We start from the raw sequence: 20,441 nt of genomic DNA, 5'->3' as shown, positions 1-20,441 counted from the left end.
TGATTCCTCTAATTCTTTAATTTTGGCACAGCAACTGGAGATTCATTGTTCAGCCACAAGACATTTGCACACTATATAGTGAAATTGTCATGAGCTGTCCCTGAATAGGATAGTACAAGAGGACAACGTAACAAAAGAAAAATTGGCAGAACTGTAAAATTGAACTCACTGTACACAAAGTTAAATGGTACTGTACTGTAGTACAATGCAGTAATTCCCATATGTATTGTACAGTTCGTCTCCTGTGGAAAAAAACAATCAGCATTGGAAATGGTCAGGATGGAGACTGGAGAGTGTCAAATCCCATTCATACTTATTTTAATGTTTGTAATCTGCAAAATGATGATGGTATTTTGATCTTTCTGCATCTGAGCCTAGCTGGACACTAGATATACACAAAGTAGATGGATGAAAACAAAATGTTGAATCAATTTTATTCATTTATTAATGTGTAGCAGGAGGCTTGCTTGAATGCTGATGAAAAGTATTGTGATTCTAGGCCAACCCTGCCCTAAAAGAATAAAAAAGTAAATCTCCTCTTGGTCTGAGCCAATATTGAGTTTTCTACCAAACACTTGAATCTCCATCATCACTGCCACTGTGTTTCTATACAAAAAGAGATATGTGCAAATAGTTCTGTACATGTCTGTCAGTTTAAAAAAAAAAATTCAACACACAACAACAAAGCTAATAAGCTTGCCATTTCCCACCTTCTGGGGTATGTTTACATTAATACACAGACTTGTGATGGTGTTTGATGTAGGTGTGTGAATGCATATGTTTAACGAGTTCCTCTACCAGATTCAACTGCACTCTGGTAATTGATTCACAACTTTTGAAATGCAGTAGGTTGGAGAATGATGGAAGGGGGAGAGAAAGAGATAAAACACAGGATGTGTGTTGTGTATGATCTTTTGTGGTCCAGCCTATCCCAGAATGCATTTCTCACCAACCGGCAGCCAGCAATGGTGGAGATTTTGAGCCAGGCTATTGTAAGGCTGAGCTATTGTAATTTTCGCTGCAGGATTGTTAATATTTCACTTAAGTTTTTAATATTTTTTCAGTTGAGAAAGGAACCATTTAGATTCCAAATATGTGGTCAGTTTATCCAAATAAAATAATTCACTGCATCTCTCTGTCAATGTAGTTATTTTTTTGTGAGAGAAAAAAAGTGTTAGTGGAGCTTTGAGTTGAGATTATTTTGTCACAGTACAGTCTGGCAGTTGTGTTGAAGCTGAGCTGCTGCTGTCAGCAAGTACGTTGCTGTTCCAATTGCAGAATGACCGTACTGTGTCCTCCCGTCCTCGGAAGCTAGAGCCACTTAAGAGAAAGAGAGAGAGGATTAGCTTCTTCAGCTCATGAAGGAAGACATGAGGTTGCAGAGAGAGGCAGAGGAGAGGAGAGCTCAGAAAAGTAGAGAGAGAATGGACAGGCTTTTCTCCTTACTTGAGAGATCAGTTGAAAAATAAAAAATATTGAATGAATTAAAATAAAATAAGTGTTAAATACATTGTTTATTTCATTTACAGCAGTCTTTACAACTTTTTACAATATACATAATAAGCACATAAGAAGTGGAATAAAAGGGTTTCTGCAGGTCCTTTTTAAAAAGTCTTAAATTCAATTTTATAAATATTACCCCCAAAGTTTGCAACAATGGGTTAGCCTAGCCTGACGACGCTAAACAGAGAACACAGAAATGTGTGGCTGCTGAGTCGCTGAGCCGCTGCCACCCCAAAGCAGTCAACCTAGGGGAAACACTGATACACTTATGTATATTTTGGTTCAGCTGAGCAAGGAGTCCCTGGTGGTGCTGCTGGACTTGGATGGGCTGCCACAATGATAAAATAAAAACTTCTGGCTCCATTTCTACTAGCTGTGTCCCAATTGTCAACTACAGCTGTCAAGGTTGCTAGGTGACAGGAGCAGCGCTTTGTGACGCAAGGGTAAGGGCAGGAACAGCTGGTGATGCAAATAGGAAATCCTCAATAGACCAGACCATCTCATTTAACAAGACTTAGTTCGGCCTTTGTGGTCTATGAAGGGCACACCTCTGTAGACTGTGTCCTTCGAAGGATGCAGCCTCTGAACTGGGAATCAGCTACAGTCATTGTATATGAGCCAAAATGGCAGCCAGACTGCATTTTGTTGAATAAATGAACAATCAGATTTTGACATGAATGTATGCTTGCTAAATTGCTGCACTTCTGCATGATATTCATATTTCATATGCCCAAAAAAGCTCGAATATTTATTAATATTTATTAATTTAATAATTAATTTGGAATAATTTAACTATGCAAATTTTGGGAATAGTATTGTATATGTTCAGAAAATGTAGATTTGTAAATTCCTTGATACTTAAACCCATCATACTTCAGCTGAGCAAGGTGCTTTTGTAGGTGTTAGAAACCGTAGCTAACCCTTGACAATCTCAGAATTCAAGCAACATTCACGTCAAGTCTATTTTTGCCCGTCACCTGTCAACTATCAATATATCAATCAGTAGTGAAATGCATGTCTTCAGTTGAAAGAGACACTAGTGGATTTATGTTTCAGCACACACTGCAAGCACAGATTAGTCCTTTAAAGAGCAAACACTGTAGTAGACAATATTAAACCCTCAGATCACTGCAGTGTATTTGATATATGAGCTGTCTGCCTTTTCCACCTCCTAGCTAATAGTAATAACATTTATTCAAACAAAATCATCCCCTTTTTTTCTCCTTTTAACCTTGGAGCTTTGTGTTGGGGCTTTCTGTGTGTTTGGAAGGCTGACAGCCTGAGCTGTTGTTGTCAGAGGCTTTGCTCTCAAATACCACTCTAAGGTTTCATTCAATCAGTCATTCTCCCTGTGTCTCAGCATGCTGTGTATCGATGTTGGTTTGTAGCCCCTCTCCCACTGTGAGCCGCTGAAGTTGATGTAGCCTTAGGGCAGAATAAGCAGCCATCCAGCTGTGGATTGATGGGGGAGAAAGACACATGTGCACATACACACAAACACACACACAAGCAACTGCAGGCTTGCTATTGATCCGATCATCTTGATGCTGACTCCAGTGTAGTGCACTCATGTCAAAAGGGCTGTGGAACACCACACAGCTACATGGGGTGCATTCAGTCAAACTGGCCACAGCTGGGTTAAGAAAGTGTAACATCACTTGAACTACTGTAATACTTCTTAGTATCCTTTTGTTGGCAAGACAGTTTCTTGCCACATGGGCGCCAACATGACCGCTTGTTTCTTAAGGAATTACTCTTTGTATTTGTCTTGGTGTGTAATAATTGGGAAGTAGTCATCAGCTAAGGGGTCAGATCACCCAAATGACCAAGACCAATTTCTCTCTTACTGCAAGTTGTATATAGCCATCCACATAGTTTAAATTTTATGTGCTGAGGTATATAAGATATGTACCTTTTGTAAAAGGATTTAGTAAAATGGAGGTGAGTGCAGTTTTGTTTGTGCTGCTCAATGCATTGAAAAATACAGTAATGTGTCCTCATAAAAATGATGTCTATAATTCTAGGTAAACCACAATGTACAACAGTTTTCATTTGGGATTGTTTCTTGAGTAGAAAGGCGAGGTACTATAAGGGATAAGTAAGAAAACATCTGTCTTTGTGATTTTGATCAACTGCCACTTGTAGTTGTATATATTGTACCTTTATTGGACTCTGAAAATATGAATGATCCCTTCTGTTTCTTTTGTTATGAAGATAAGGCTTTCATTTAACAACATCAACACATAATAGTTCCTCAACTGCTCGATAGGAAGAACACTCAGTGGGATACTGATAGGGAAGCATGCAGCACTGTGGGAAGTCATAAAAGGCCAGTGGTTCATTACCAGTCTAATGGACAAAGAGAAAAATCCTATAACCCAGTTAGAGAAGGGCTTTGTCTTTATGAACCTGCTCCCTCTTCTCTGACCAACACCTACTATCTTCATGTTGCTTTCTTCCTTCTTCTCTAGTTTTCACTTGCACTTGGATGACCATAGACAATGGTTTGACTGATATTAATGTTTTTTGGGCTATACATAGACAACCAAAATATTAATTTAGCTTTAGGTTTTAGACGAAGACAGACAAGAGTGCGTTTGCACACACACATACATGAGCGTCAACCTACACAAAAAGGCATCATCAATGACTGAGAGTGTAATGGATCCTCCTCAGGTTTCCCCCAGTGCACACATCTACATGAGCAGCGACAGAGCTGAGGAGAGGAGGGGTAAGAGACAGAAAGGGAGAGTGAAAGCTGCAGACAGGGAGAAAGAGATAAGAACTTGTAAGTACTCCTCTTTCTATTATCCAGCTAAAGCACTCATTGTTATCACTTTTGCACTTGCTCTATTGGGGCAAGACAGTGTTGTGTTTCACCCTGCAGTGAGTGAGTGAGTGAGTGAGTGAGTGAGTGTGTGTGTGTGTGTGTGTGTGTGTGTGTGTGTGTGTGTGTGTGTGTGTGTGTGTGTGTGTGTTGGGGTTTTAAGTGTTCATGATTATTTGGCAATGCCAAAGGCATTTTCTGATGATCACTTTGATGACGTTGTACCCACAACAGGCAGGTGATGAAAATAGCTTTGTGTTTTCTCTGAGGCGAAAGAGGTATTATTAACTTTGATCGCTATGTCTGGATGTTTATTTTAGGCGGAAAATTGAGTCATCAACATGGAAATGACTTAATTTTGACTTCATCCTACAGACATAACGGTACCCAGTTCAAAAGTGAACTGAGTGCAGAAAGGCTGTCCTTCTCTGTAGTTTTCTCCTCCTTTCCTCTCCTCTCCTCCCCCCTGCTCTCCCCTCCTCTCCCCTGCTCTGCTCTGCTCTGCTCTGTAGGGTCTTGCCTTTCATCCAGAGACTGCTAGTTGGGATCATCTCATGACATTACCTATGCAGACAGGGTAATAGGACCCATGGATTGATCCTTGCTTTCCTCCATGAGGGAATCTCTAGCCAGAGGCTTAGGTTACAAAGCTGACATCATCTTTAGTACCCCCACCTCCCACAGTCATACTCCATCTACCCCACTAAACCTTCTCCTCCAGCGAGAAAAGATTTGCATGAATGCATGAACAGCTTTATGGGCCACATAACTAAAATAGATTTTTTTGAAGGATTCCCAAAATACAGTAAAAAAAAAAAAAAAGTAAGTTAGTTGAATTGTAAAAGAATTCACCTGGAGAATGGCCTGATGTGTCATTGGTAGCCAGAGAGCTATTAAAACACCTACTGGACTGCTCATGTTAAAGTTGTTTACAATTGAAACAGTAGTGAATAGTTAATTAGCAAAAGATTCTCAACAAGGTTAACAAATGGTAATTGCTCCTCAAGGAATGGGGATGTAGAGTAACCCAGTTTTCTCTGTTAAAAAGCTGCACCTCTATTTAATGAAAGCTGGACTGCCCACATAATCAAACACTAACAGAGTTAATTCTTTATCAATAGTGACTACCAGATCGTAAAGACAGAAACTTAATGTTAGAACATTGCTGGATAACTCCACAGTGTTTTTAAGGCCCTTTATATAAAAAAAGTTCTCTTGCTGAAGTCTTGGGGACCACTGTTTCTGCAAAGCAAAACCAGCAAAAGAAAACATTTTTCACTCTCAGAAATGCACAATACATCTGGATGAGAATAGATGTGAACACTGTGAACGGAACATTCATAGATATAAACACTAGGTGCAACGTGTCATAGTGACTTGCCATTCTGATGGAACTACATGGCAACCATCTTACCTTGGTCCAGTTTTAAACTTGCTGTAATTGGAACCTATGTTGAAATCTATGTCAGTCCTTGTATTTTTCTACCAATACACCATTACTGTTTTTTTTTTCAAAGGAATGAGCATAACACAACAGTGCCTGTCTAGACTGAACCAAAAAAACAAAGATTCTGGTAGAATTTTGTTTATTTATAGCTCTAAGAGAACAAATCATGGTTTCAGTCATTAATCTCATAATTGTGATAATGCAGAGAAATTGCTGGAATTTTGCAAAATTGCAAGCTTGACCTCAACTGCTGATGTACAAACCTCCTTTTTCCAACTGGATTACTTTACCTGATCAACACATGGATCATTTTTTATTTGCTTTACTGAAAGGAAAATCGTGTAAAGGTATGAGGTAAGCTGACAAAAAGTGATGTTAATATATGATGACTGATTGCAGGATTCCATGCTAGATGTTGTGAACATGTAATGTTAATTGCAACTCCTTGTTCTTGAATATGTTGGGTGATTGTGTGGTTGGTTAGCGCTCTGTGTTGCTGTCAGTGGCTAATGTTACTGTTGTGTTGATTTGCTTGGACTTCATGTTTTGTGTAGATTGTAACATAGCTGGCTTGCTGGATTTGTTTTCAGATATTTAGATTTAGAAGTGAAGATGAGCACTTCTCCTTGTCATTAACATGTTGTATGTTTACACTTGATTGACAACTGCTTGGTGGTCAAATGCTATGGTAATATCAATAACTTTGTAATAACGTTACTAAATGTTACCTTTGATATCAAAGTTAGCGTTGCTAACATTAAAACAATGTTTGCTGGTTATAACTTATCTTTTTAGCTAACAGATCAATGTTGAGAGCTTGCGATCAGCAATAACTGACTTAGAACTCAGCTGGTCTATTACTTGGTAACTTGGCTGATGGTAAAGTTACCAAGTTTACTAACTTTTTATAGTTTTAGTTGACCCATATGTTTAAAAAAAAAAAAAAAAAAAAAAAAAAAAATCATCTACTCTATACTGATATGTGGAAAGTGATGCCAGCCTCCCTGGTCTCTTTGGTCCTTTTGTTAAAGTGGTGCTGCACAGCCAACAACCATAGTTGCTGCCAATGAGTAGTGATTGTAAACAAAATCCAGGTCAAATGGCAGACGGTTATCCCATGATTTATGATGTAATGTTGCATCTAGTGTTCTATGGAAAAATTGCTGTATCTCAAACTGCTATATGTGTATAATGTAAAAGAGGAGATTTTGAGGTGTAGAACGTTGTAAATTAGCTCTCAGTGCCTGAATACATTAGCACCTTGTTACAAACATTTGGTCATATTTGCTTGCTCCATTTCTCTGTCATTTACACAACACAGTGTCACAATATAACATGGTTTGGCCTTATGATAACATGGCTTTAGGGGAAAGTTGATTTTCGGTTCCCTTTCTCTCACTGTGTTTGGAGATGTTGAGATTGAAGATTTGGAGTCTTCCAAATAGCTGGTCAAAATCATTTACTCACCACTAGTGATATTAAATATGAAAGGAAGATGGGACAGAATTTTAAAAGGTCAGCTGGGTAATTTCGTATCTACAAATTTAAACTACAAACATAGCAAGTGAGTGTCCCAAAAGTGTCGTCTGACATGTTCTGGATATAAATGGTGATGATGGATTCATGTATTGCACTCTTGAAGAATACTCTTGAACACCTGTGAGAAAAGCATATCTGATGAAAATATGGTTGGTATAATTGTTTTGGTCTGTATGTACAGTATGGTTCCCACTCAAATCTCTTGACTGGTAGTGTTCTTCACAGTTTTGTGTGATAACACATCAGTCATGGACATAAAATGGCAGCCAGGTATTGAAAATTATATTTAATTTTTAAACTACTTTTCAGTCATATTGTCTTTAGTTTGGAATTTGCTTATTATACAGACTAACATCTGACTGATCACAAATATGTACATCTAAATAACCTGCGCCCTATATAGATAGATATAACATAATTGTGATTTAATAACTAAACAATACATTTCCAATGAAAATGTGGAAGTTTAGAAGTAATATCTTACTTTGGAGCAGCAAAGTGATATCTCACACTTAATTTACAGAAAAGATGTTGCATGGATTGGCATATGCTATTTTCTGTATCAAAGATGGTGCCAAGAAAAAACAAAAGTACAAATTAACACGTTAGTGTATTCACACATAAAACCTCAATTGGTTGGTGACTGACTAATAAGTCTTAAGTCCATCAATAATGGGGATGCAGTGTTCATCATGCATTAATTAGGACTTAAGTAACTAGTAAATAACTTTTACACCTTTTGTATGTTCTACATCTTATGCTCAGACACTGCTGTATAATTTTTCTGATGTGATGCATATGTAAGTTCTCCTCAAGAGTTCTTAAAATGGCGTTCCTGTGAGCCAGTTGTGTGATTTATCAGTTATGAGATGATGCTATGTGTCATGGCCAAAGATGACAGGTTTGTGTTCATCCCCAACAGGGAAGAAACAGAACAGGAGTTAAATACAGCTCAGAGATCTCCTAGAATTCATGCTCACAGATCACAAAAACAAATGCTTTGTGAAAAAAAATAAAAAATTCTCCTGAATTATTCATGGTTTTTCATGGAAATGTTTCATCAAGTTCTACTTTTCCACTATCACATCAAGTGGAGTGCGACAGATGATTTAGGCCCGCAAAACACACTTTAGGGGGAGAGACAATGGTGGAAAGAAAGGCTTTAAAAAAAAAAAAAAAAAAAAAAAAGACAACAGCAGAAGTCCCAGGGGTAGAGTAAGGCAACTTGATCCCTTCTCTGTCTCCAGTGGACTGATTGTAAAACAGCTCTAGTTCTCTGAGCAGTTGTCGCTGGTCTCCTGTGACAACTCTGTTTTTGTATATTTACTGTATATTTTTTCTCAAAAAGGAAGTGAGAGTTTGGGGATGCATTTGTTTCACATTCGCTCAATAACCTCAAATGACAAAAAGGTAGATTGAAGCTGCAACTGGCGTTGACAGCAGCCCTATTCGCATGGGACTAGTATTACCTGGGGACCTCATAAGATTTAGAAACGACCCCCCCCCCCCCCTCACACACACACACACACACACACACACACATACACACACACAGACACACACACACATCTATGTTTTGTGTGGTGCATTAGCACAGGATAAACAAAGTCTGTATTTTACTCAAATTTACTGACATCACCCCCCCCTCCCCCGCGATATGATTGAAAATCTCAAGGCTCTTAACTGTTAACACCCTGTTGAAAGATAGAAAAATGTACATGCTGCCATGCATGTCATCCATTTCATCATCTTTCAAGATTTCGCTCTTGTGATGGATTTGAGGTTGCTCTTTTTGTGAATTGATTTCCATGTTGTGTAGCAAGATGAGCCTCCTGAATTTGTACCCAAAATGCTGTCAAAACTTTGATTTATAATTTCTACCATGGCCTCTATAATTCTTGACCGGGAAAGAGGCAGAAAAAAGGTGTGGAGAAAACAGAAAACCTTGCTTTAAAAAAACAAAAAACGACCCCATGTCACGAGATGCGGATTCACACAGGACTACTGTTATCACATAACCTCTGTGTTTGGCAAAATATGGTAGGTAATTTGTGGTGGAACTTTTCCTTTACACATTACAGACATAGCAGATTTGCGCGGGATTAAGATCACAGACGACCTCCGCAATTATTACAAATTACTAGAGGTCCTGAGGTAATACTAGTCTCGTGCGAATAAGGCTTATGATGGGGTTAGGAGTACTTTTGACTTGTTGTCATGGAAACAGAGAATGCACTTTTAGAGATAATTGCCATATACGACAAAGCTATTAACAGACAGTCTGATCCTCTCATTGGGTACTGATCAGTTAAACTCTGACAAAGGGAATATGGCAAGAACACTAAGAAGCTGTAGTGTTGCATGTAAAGTGTGTGTAAGCAGGGGTGTGTATGTCTTTGTGTTGGACAGTGAGTTTATATCTGTCTGTGAATGTCCGTTTTTAGGACCCTGTCTCCATAACAACATGATGTGGACAGTTTGATGTGAGTACTGCACTGCAAAAGGCAGATTCTGGCCATTCATGTCTTCGCATCTCTGCACTTCTTTTCTCTTGCCTGTAACACGTGGTGTGAGGGCTGGGAGCACTCATTACTCAGCTCAAGTTATAATAAAAAAGAGACAAATATATTTGAATCCGGGGAGTAATATTGCTATAGCTGAATATATTAGTACCCTGTTCTGGCAAAATACAGCACTATTTTGTTGGCTCCCTTTTGTTTTTCTCATTTTAGAGGAGAGGAATGAAGGAGATAGCAACAGTGCCACATAATTTAAAAAAAAACAAAACAACAACCCAAAAAACCAAACAAACGAATGTACACGAATGCACATTTAAAACAGACCCACACTAAAGACACTACTGTGTATAATAGATGAGACACAGTCCAGTAGGTGCAGACTAATTTCAAAATGACAGATATCAGAGAACTGTGTTTGAAGCTAACCTTTCCCCTTCAGCCATTAGGGAAAGATTGGGCCTTGCTAGACATCGTTTATAGCCTGGCTGGCTCCAAACAGCCAGTAAAAGACACTGGGGTCACTGTGGGTATTAAAACATGGGGCAGTGATATCAGCACCATTTTGCTTCGAAATACAGACAAAGCTCCAAATCATAGTTTCTGGAGAGTGCTCTAACACACACACATAACCCACAAATATAACCCCAGTGCTCTTCATCTGTTCTTGCTCTAAGCACCTTGGTAGCATAAATCGATGGCCTAAAGCTGCCTCTTAAAGCAATCTTAAACCATGCTTTTAAAGTTTGGAGATGAAGGATATCATTTTACCAATGGCCTGTGATTTTTAAATATGAAGTCTTTCGTGAAGTGCCTGGCACAAAAGGTGCATATATCCTATAGGCATTTTAGATTGAAGTGAGTTTGTGTAATATGAAATATTAATGAAAATCTGATTTTACCCTTAACTGAACTCAAAAGAAAACTAGTCAAAACAGAGTGCACTCACGCATCGTCTGTAGACCCCACCTCCACTTGTCCCAAGGAGTGGATCAGATGAAGGGATAGGAGACAGAAGATAGAGGAGAAGGAGATGTTAGAGTTCCTTAATAATTCATTTCCATCTGCCGATATAAAAGTTCTAAATTCCACTTGAAATAATACATGAATCGCTGCCACAGACACACCCGTGTCAATTTTTAATGGTCGCCTCTTTTCCAGTGACTACACCAAATCAATCATTGTCCCAAAGTCAAAAGTTGGAAAGTTCTTTTTTTTTTATTGCTGTACCCTATTTCATCCAATCGACATTATTCACAGATCCCAAGCATGGAGGAGTTGTCTCAAATGGTTTTCAAGGTCTACCTTGAACGGACGTGCGGGGACAAATTTTTCACAGTGGCATGGAAGTCCTAGTGAAGATGACATTTTTCCTTTTTTTATTTTTTTCTCTTTTTATTCCTGTTGAAATATGCATCGTGTTGCCAGAGATCCCTGAGTGCCTTCTCCTGTTCGGGACTTGAAAGTGGCATGCACTCCTCTTTTTGTTGTGTGCCACATCTAATTCTCTTTCCTCTCCAGTAGTGTATTAATACATGCACGCCAGAATTAGTGACACTCAAATGTCCACACAGTCTCTGTGCAGACTTAAGTGTTTGAAGTAGGTTGGATGTGCTTGTCCTGCTTGAGTGTCTATTTGTGTGCACAGCCTGTGTAGACACTATAGAGTTATATATTGTTATATTGTTGTGTATTACAATTGTCTTTTCATAAGTGTTTGTATGTATCTTTGACTCTGTATGTGTTTGTGGTCAGGATAAATATAGTTGCCTTGTCTATCTACCCATGTTGGTGGTTTGGCCTGCAGTTTCTGTGCCTTGCATATTTTACAGGCTGTGGGCCCGTCAGTTGGCCACCTCACACCAGCCCTGACAAGTGTTGTCTGTGTCGCCTCACCTCTCTCTCCAGACAACCGCTCAAAGCACACAGAAGCGCACACATGAATCACACACACAGGCCCAAGCACACGCACAGGCCATACACAACTGTTGTGACAAAGTCAGATTTGTTTTTTCCTGGCATGGCATGCTCTCACTGCCAGTGCCAAGGTGCTGTTATAGATTCAACGTGACATGTTGAGCAATTATTCATTTTTTCATATTCAAAATGACATGAGGAAAAAGACTCCATGGTAAAATCAATTATGCTGAATTGTAATGGCCTCTTCCTTATCGACTGACATCTCTGTTTATGTATAATTGGTTCATGATAGCAGTCTCTTTGCTCATATCGCCTTATCAAGTGCATCTCTCACAATTTACCCCAACACAGAAATGCATTTTAATCCAAGATACATCTCTCGGGCTTTATGATAACACTAGAAATCTATAGGGTCATCTATACTAGATCCCGTCATCATGATGTTTGATAATGGCATATAGACTTATCTGAAAATGTCTATCTTTCAGACTAGCGAGTCCATGTAAGCACAAAGCCAGTGAAGTGTAAAGAACAGCTTAGTGGGGTCTCTTCTTCCGTCTCTGTCTCGACACGTTTTAAGGCTAGTTCCCTTTCGCATCCCTCTGGCCTCATTTCTGTTACCCTAGGTGCTCTGCTGGTGAAACGAGACAATGGAAAACCAGGAATTGACCATTACAGAACACTGCAATAATTAAAACAGAAGCTCCTTTGTGTTTCACAAAGTGGGCACTTTATTACACCACATGGGTGTCAGTTTCAGGCAGGAAGTGTTGACGGTGACCGACTGTGAGCGAGGTCCTTGTCTTACACGTTTCAGGGTCTCCAGCCGCTACTACTTAAGCCTGCACACCTCAGGCCAACCTGATTAGGCCACCTCTGCCTTGTTTTCATCCACTTCCTCTTTATTAGCTAATAGGCTTAGCACTCTCAGGGGGCCACATACACATCGGATCAGCACACCAACCTGTGCTCTGTCTATCTCTGCCTCATTTTCTACCCCCACCTCCTTTTCTTTTTCTTTCTCTGCCTCATTAACTGTCTTGTGCAAAACCTCCTTTTTTTTTTTTTTTTTTTTGACATAGCTGCTTCACTTCCTGCAAACTGCAGAGATGCATGTAGGAATGCAAAGGAAGCCATCTTTAGATACTCTTGTTTGTATACCATCTATGAACACACAGGCATGCACACAAACACACACATGCACATTGTATTGACTCAACTTAAAGTGAATGAATTATTCATGTTTCTTTTCTGCATTTAGGGACCCATCTCCTTCATCCTCTTCTTTGTTTGTCTGTTTTCCCTTTGGGCAGAAACACACACAAGCACACGCGCACACTTGGAACGAAGGGCAAGTTTTACTACTGCTTTGCTGATTCTTGGTGTGGAGTCATAAAAACAGACAGCATCATCCCTGACTTATCACTGGCAATATAAACATAATAACTCCACTGGGATGCTGCATTACACTGTAATTGACCCTTCCTCATCTGCAAAATTGAGCCCATCATTTCCAACTCATGTGTGGCAAGTCTTTAGTCTGGATGACGAATTAAATTAATATGAGGACTAGCTTAATGCTATCAAAGCGCATCCACCTTGAAGTTAATTGTAAAAATAAAAATGGGATAAATATGATATGATGACATGATTATTATAGGGCATTAACACTAGCACTGCCAAGAAGTTTGGTACAGCTGCCCCATCTGTTGGCGTGTCCACTCCAGGAAGGCGTGGTTATTCATTTTGTTCATTTGTCTTTATTAATTTGTTTGTTTTTAATAAGTTAATTTTATTAATTATTTTGTGTGGGATAAAGCATAGACGAGGCTGTTGTTATAGCGCAGCCAGGTGGCATCAGTTCCATGCCAAGCTTTTTCAGCGCAGCCGCTTGACAAACTATATTTTGTGAATACAAACGTGAATACAGACGTTCATGTTGTACATAGTATAGGCTGTAAACAGTAAGCAACACCTATAATTATCCTCACTAATAACAAATAAGGAATTATAATGTAACTTAATAAATCTGAACAGTGGAAACACCAGATGTGTTGCTGCCTGCAGTCCAGTGCATAAGCCACACTGGTCTCTGTGAGATCTCGCATGCCATCTCCAGGTAGAACAATTATTGTAAAACACTTTAGGCTATTTTGGTCAAATCAGTTGTACAGGGTATCCTTGAATCTTAAAGTCTTAAAAGGCTTTAAATTTTATTTTCAGAATTTAAGGCCATATAACAGAAGGATACTTCGTACTATTTCATCAGACAGGAGAGGGACAAATTGATCAAAAAGTTGCATTTATTTGTGACATTTCAGTGCTAAACCTTCATCAGGCAAATGATTTGTGACAATGAGAAGCCATCTTAAATAGGGTGTGGCTGTAAGCCTGTAACCAATCACATTCCCCATGTGCAATATAAAGGCATAAATAACAATCATCAATTTACTATATGACAGTCTCCAATACCATACCGGGAGCTAGAAAAGTAAAACACTCTGTATAGCAACAATCATTAGGTAGTATGGGTGGGTACAATTAAAATAAAGGCCCCAAAGGCTAAAATGCATTCTCAAAAAAGATACTCCCAAATATTGCAGATTACATTTGTAGATGAACCTGTAGGGATACATTTACATGCCATGTAAATACATTTACATGCCATGTAAATGTATCTGCATTTATAAATAAATAGAACCCTTCTAATAAATACATCAAGGCCTCACAAAATTCCAGTGGGTAAACACTATATCAGTGGATACATACTTTATGTTAAGTAGCAATAATCAAATTTACCTCTACCCTATCAAGACTGCATACATTAAATTAAGTAGGCCCTTATAAATACATTATACAGGCCCCAAGAGGTAATTGCAGTCAAAAAATGCACATATTTAGCAGGTTACACTTATGGATGAACCTAACATAGCATATATAAAAAGTCAACACCAATATTTTACTTAGAACCATCCAAAATACTAAATACAAAAGACATCAAGGCCTCAAAAAATTATTCAGCATCAATGCATCATTGGTAAATGAATCTGATAATGATCTGGTATGGACATATTCATATGTATCCAGGACTGTCTGGAGCTGGACAAGGAACCCCTTGGATTAATCTTTAGCAACAAAAAAAACCCCATTGCTATATAGCCCACAGAAAACTATCTACAGAATATATTCATTATAAGGAATCATAGGAAAATTTTAACAAGTAATTCATCGTTCAGTCCCTTAGTAGCCCATGTTTGAAGAGTATGAATCCAGTAGGCCTCATGCTGTTTGAGTATTTTGTCATGGTCACCACCCCTGGGGGGTAGGGTGACCGGTTCGAAACATAATGAAGGGATGTTATGGTGAGCTTCATTGAAATGCATTTCTGCGTTTTGTGCTTTTGTGCTCACTAATACTTTAAGTTTTCTGGTGGTTTTCCCATGCAAACTCACAGGGACAATGTATCATATACGTATATCACGTATGTGGATGCACAAGTGATGACGCTGTTGATGGGAAATATTTTGCCTGTGTGGGGATGGGAGAAATGATTAGTAATGGAATTTTGTGAGACCTTATTGCATTTATTATGAAGGGTTCTATTTATTTATTGATGCTGATTTTTAACATGACATGTAAAGGTGTCCTTACAGGTTCGTTTACAAATGTAACCTGCAGTATTTGGGGATGTATCTTTTTAAGAATGCTTTTAGCCTTTTGGGCCATAAGCATTTATTTTATAGTAATCTACCCATTTAATGTAAGCATTTTTTAGGTAAACTTATGATTGGTGCTATACAGAGTGTTTTATTTTTCTAGCTCCAGGTATTATATTGGAGACTGTCATATTGTAAATTGATGTTTGGCACTTATGCCTTCCTATTGCACGTGGGGAATGTGATTGGTTGCAGGCTTACAGCTACTCCTTATTTAAGATGGCTTCTCATTGTCACAAACCATTTGCCCGGTGAAGGTCTAGCACCAAGACATTGCAAATAAATGTATCATCGCAAGTTAGACAGTGTGCAAGTGTTTATGTGCGACTTTGTGAATTTAAGACCATAAAGTGTCTTAAGTCGATGAGCCAATATGACAGGTCTTAAATTTCAAGACGATGCCTAGACTCCCAGAGGATTTAATAGGCTATTTGTTTAAATATAAAATCACTTTGTCATTCGTCATTCTCAGACATCAGTCTAGTTCGTCAGTTCATTTTTTCTCCTTACCTTATTGTAGCCATTTGGCCCAGTTCTGCACATATTTGCAACTTGCTCTTACAATTTTCCCTGAAGGAAACAAGTGACAAGATTCAGGAAGTAAACACATCATTTACTGATGATGCTAAGCTAAAGACAGCACCAGAGGTATTCAAAGAAGAGGCAAAGTCTTGTTACAGATGTGGCCGAAATTATTGGTACCCTTGCATTTAATTAAAATAATGCACCATTCCCCCTGAACAGTGTTGAAATTAAGATATTGTATTATCAATGCATGGCTATGTTTGGTTTGCAGTGGAGCAAAACAAAAAAGTTGAGAAAATAACTAAATTCATGCTTATTCTACAAAGACATTCTAAAATTGCCTGGACAAAATTATTGGTACCCTTTAGAAGTTGTAAGAAATAATTGATTTGTAGTGATACTTTAAGCAAGACTATTGTGTTTTTAAAGGAGAAAATTACTCACTCTGCTATTTTGTGCAATTGTGTGCATCACATTGAACATGGGAAACAGAAAGAAAACCAGAGTGGTCTGAAAGCATTGGAAAAAAGGTAATAGCCAAGCATGGTCAATGTAGAGGTTACAAGACCATCTCCAAAGAGCTTAATGTTCCTGTGTCCAGTGTTGCCAATATTATTAAGACGTTTAGGGCCCATGGAACTGTAGCCAACATCTCTGGACGTGGTCACAAGAGGAAAACTGGCCCGAGACTGAACAGAAGGATTGCTCGAGTAGTCGAGAAAGAACCAAGGAAAACTTCAGTACAGATCCAAGCTGATCTTCAAGTTCAAGGTACAATAATTTCAAGTCCCACCATCCGTCACTGTCTGAATGAAAATGGGCTCCATGGTAGAAGACCCCACTTCTAAGAGGGAGACACAAAAAAGCCAGACTGGACTTTGCCAAAATGCATGTTGACAAGCCACAGTCCTTCTGGGAGAAAATGTTTTGGACAGATGAAACTAAATTAGAGCTTTTCGGTAAATCCCATCAACCCTATGTTTAGAGAAGAAAAAATGAAGCCTTCAAAGAAAATAACACGTCTACTGTGTCTACTGTGAAACATGCAGGAGGCTCAGTGATGTTTTTGGGTTGCTTTGCTGCCTCAGGCACTGGGTGCCTTGAATCTGTGCAGGGCACAATGAAATCACAAGACTATCAAGGCATTTTGGTGCGAAACATACAGACCAGTGTCAGAGAGCTGTGTCTTAGTCGCAGGTCATGAGTGTTCCAGCAGGATAATGACTCCAAATATACATCAAAAAGTACCCAAGAGTAGATAAGAAGAAAACGCTGGACCATTCTGAAGTGGCCTGCTATGAGCCCTGATCTGAATCCCATTGAACATCTGTGAAAAGAGCTGAAACTTGCAGTTGGGAGACGGCATCCATCAAACCTGAGAGAACTGGAGCAGTTTGCTCAAGAAGAGTGGGCCGAACTACCAGTGGAGAAGAGTAGAAATCTTATTGAGAGTTACAGAAAGCGTTTGACTGCAGTTATTGCCTCCCAAAGGCTGTGCTACAAAATACTAAGTTAAGGGTACCGATATTTTTGGCCATGCCATTTTCATTAGTTTTATTGTGTTAAATAATATGTTAAGTAGTAAATCTAAAGCAAAGTTTAAGTTGTATTCAATGTGAAATAAACAATGATGGATACCATATACTTCTGTTAGTTTCAACTTAATACAGAGAAAATTTAATTTTTTTGTTTGTTTTTTAAAAAGGTGGAAGGGTACCAATATTTTCAGCCACATCTGTATATCTGACACTTCTCAGAATTTGGACAGTACTGTTCGTCTTTGGGTTTAACACTGACCTTCAATATGTTACACATATTGACTGAGAAGAGGAGACGAGAGGACTTTTTAAACTGATAATCACTTTGGCAGGTATTTTCTGTTTAAGTTAAAATAGACAAAAGGTCAGTACACATTTGTCCACAATGACTGAGGTCGACGTTAAATAATTAAATATGTTTTAACAAACGGCGAGAAAAGAAATGTGGAGAACTTGTAGTCTGAGAGAGCGTGAGCGGGGAATCACTTGTGTAGTAGTGGTGGGTGTGTTACAGACACTAAACTGTCCTCTCTCTGATCAGCTTCATGTTTTGTCATGATGATGATGTCATATTTTCTGACCTTGTAGTATGAGCAAGGTTATGTTGGCAGTTTAAGAGCAGTTAGTCTGTAAAAGTTCTGAGTGTGAGATGCAATTGGATTGTTTGGATGTAGTTGGCTCACCAAAATCCAAATCAAGACAAGAACATGCAACAAACACAACAAGCGACATATAGAATTACCGAAAATATAGCACTGAACAGAAGAACATGACATAAAATACCAACACCTGCAGCTCAGCTTTTTGAGTTTATAATGTTCATTGCATTAGGAATAAAAGACTTCTTAAAAATACCCTGTGGCACCTGCTGGAGTTCAGAGTCTCAAATGTCTGTCAGATTGCTTAACACTTTATTTCTTGTCCTGACTGTATTCAGTTCACTCAGCTTCATTTGGGACTTAGTTATTTTGTTGACAATACAAACTATTCTTGCTAGCTAACTCCTAAGCCTTTAGTTCAGGTGACCTAACCACGATGTTAGATGGAATGTTAAAACACAGAAGCACAGTTTGAGCATTTTAAACATTTTATGCATTTATATGCTTGTTGGATTTTTATGTCACTGTTCCTAGACTGAGGCACCAATCAGGCAAAGTGAAATAAGTAATTCTGATAGCACTGATAGCAGTGGGTATCTTATTGTCTCATATTGATAATTTTATGTGATATTGCATATATTTGTTATATGGTGATACATTGGATAAAATAATCCATAGGTAAATAATCTATCCAAACGTATCATCCAGCCTGCTGTGGAAAAGGTATTAAATTTTCTTTGCTGTGGTCTTAAAAGGGTCTTAAAAAGCATTAAATTTGATTTTTAAAAAGTGTGCAGACACACTCATTGTAACTAATATACCCATGGATATTTGTGGGCAATATTTGCAAGCCCCTGTTATTCAATGTTGTTTGATGGACCTGAAAACCTTCTCATCCAGTAACTTACGAAGCTCTGACTATGCCTGTCATTTACATTATATATTGATATGTTGGGCATAAAAGTTGTTAGGCTTGCATAGATAGACATTTTTCAGACATCAGGGCTGTAGAACCTGTGAAAATCTTGTCTGTCCTTTCATTGGCAGTAGATGGTACTCACCTTGAAAGAACATCAGGCTTTAAAAGCCATGAGACATTTTCCAGATGAATATTTTGAAGACTTATGCCAGTGATACTGCAACAAGGGTAATTGATCCATCTTAGCTTGCAGTAAAAAAAACAGAGAACAGCAGTCTTTTGTGGGTAATGCCCAGTCATCAAAGGTTTTGTGTGATGAAATGTGTAAGGACTAATTAAGCTTAACCTTTCACTGCCCTGAAATTTCTGCAATGAAATAAAAAGCAATTTTTTATGATGTCATTTAAATGGACAAAAACATTATAAATTACAGCATTTTGCAAACATAACTATATTTAAAGCATAGGCAGAATGTCCAATAATAAAATGTTGACATAAACTCACCAAGCAATTTATTAGGAAAACCTGTGTCTAATCTAATGCATTCCAATACAACAGTTCTGCTATTAATTCTATGTCTATGAAGCTTATACATTTTTGGTTTTTGTTGGCATTGTCAGAAAGATGATAATTCTACTTTATTATTGAGGTAGTAGTGGGTGGTGGTGTACTGGAGGGGTGCATTAAATTGAAAAGTTTTCCTAATATTTTGTCCACCCCATTAACATACATGAGGGTGGCAAGATATTAGGAACATGTTTCAATTTAATAAAAGTATAGAAAAGTAGAATTTTAAGTAGAGCTGTTGTATTTGATTGCATTAGATTGCACAGGTGTTCCTGATAAAGTGCTTGGTGAGTGCATATTTACAAAGGCAGGTTTTTATTATTTTGCTATTATTGCAGATATCCCTGAGTTGCATTATGCACAATCATCAGTCCTACATCAAATTGCTCTACAGTATGCCATCATTTATTATTCATACATGAGATTTTCTCCTGGTCCTAATAAATTATCTGACTTGTGTGGTGAGTGCTGCTTGAGTTGTGTTGGAAGCAGTCTTTAAGTTGTCCCTTGTGGGATGGATGATGCTCTGAGATGCTGTTGGCTTGTGTAACCATTGGCGTGCCATACACTTTTGTGGTTGCAATGAGAGAATCCCATTGATTCACAGATGAGATTAGCCAAGGATTGTGGTGCTCATGAAGAGCGTGACAGACCATGCCGTGCATGTGCAAAGTTGGTTGTAGCACAGTAGAGTGGTGGAGGAAGGAGAAAAAGGAGATGGGTTATATCCAAATCTTTTGAATGAATTTAGTGTAACAAGTTTTTGTGTAGATTTTCAGTGTGTTTGCAACAGATAAATGTTCTGAAATGGCAACATATGCCTAC

At 38.4% G+C, this 20,441-nt stretch overlaps 1 protein-coding gene across 6 annotated transcripts in view; it reads left to right on the top strand.

Annotated features, from left to right (window-relative positions):
• The window catches only part of nrxn2b (neurexin 2b), a 715,289-nt gene that overhangs the window by 30,316 nt on the left and 664,532 nt on the right, over positions 1–20,441 (top strand). For 4 of the 6 annotated variants that reach the window (XM_067579157.1, XM_067579161.1, XM_067579162.1 and 1 more), the window contains exon 2: positions 4,180–4,291. The exons of the other annotated variants lie outside the window; for them this stretch is intronic. The gene's annotated coding sequence lies outside the window, so the exon portion shown is untranslated. The remainder of the gene's footprint in view (positions 1–4,179; positions 4,292–20,441) is intronic. 6 annotated transcript variants of the gene reach the window in all.

Source organism: Thunnus thynnus, chromosome 22, assembly GCF_963924715.1.
Source record: "Thunnus thynnus chromosome 22, fThuThy2.1, whole genome shotgun sequence".
Taxonomy (NCBI): Eukaryota; Metazoa; Chordata; class Actinopteri; order Scombriformes; family Scombridae; genus Thunnus; species Thunnus thynnus.
This window is presented reverse-complemented; position numbering and strand designations above follow the sequence as displayed.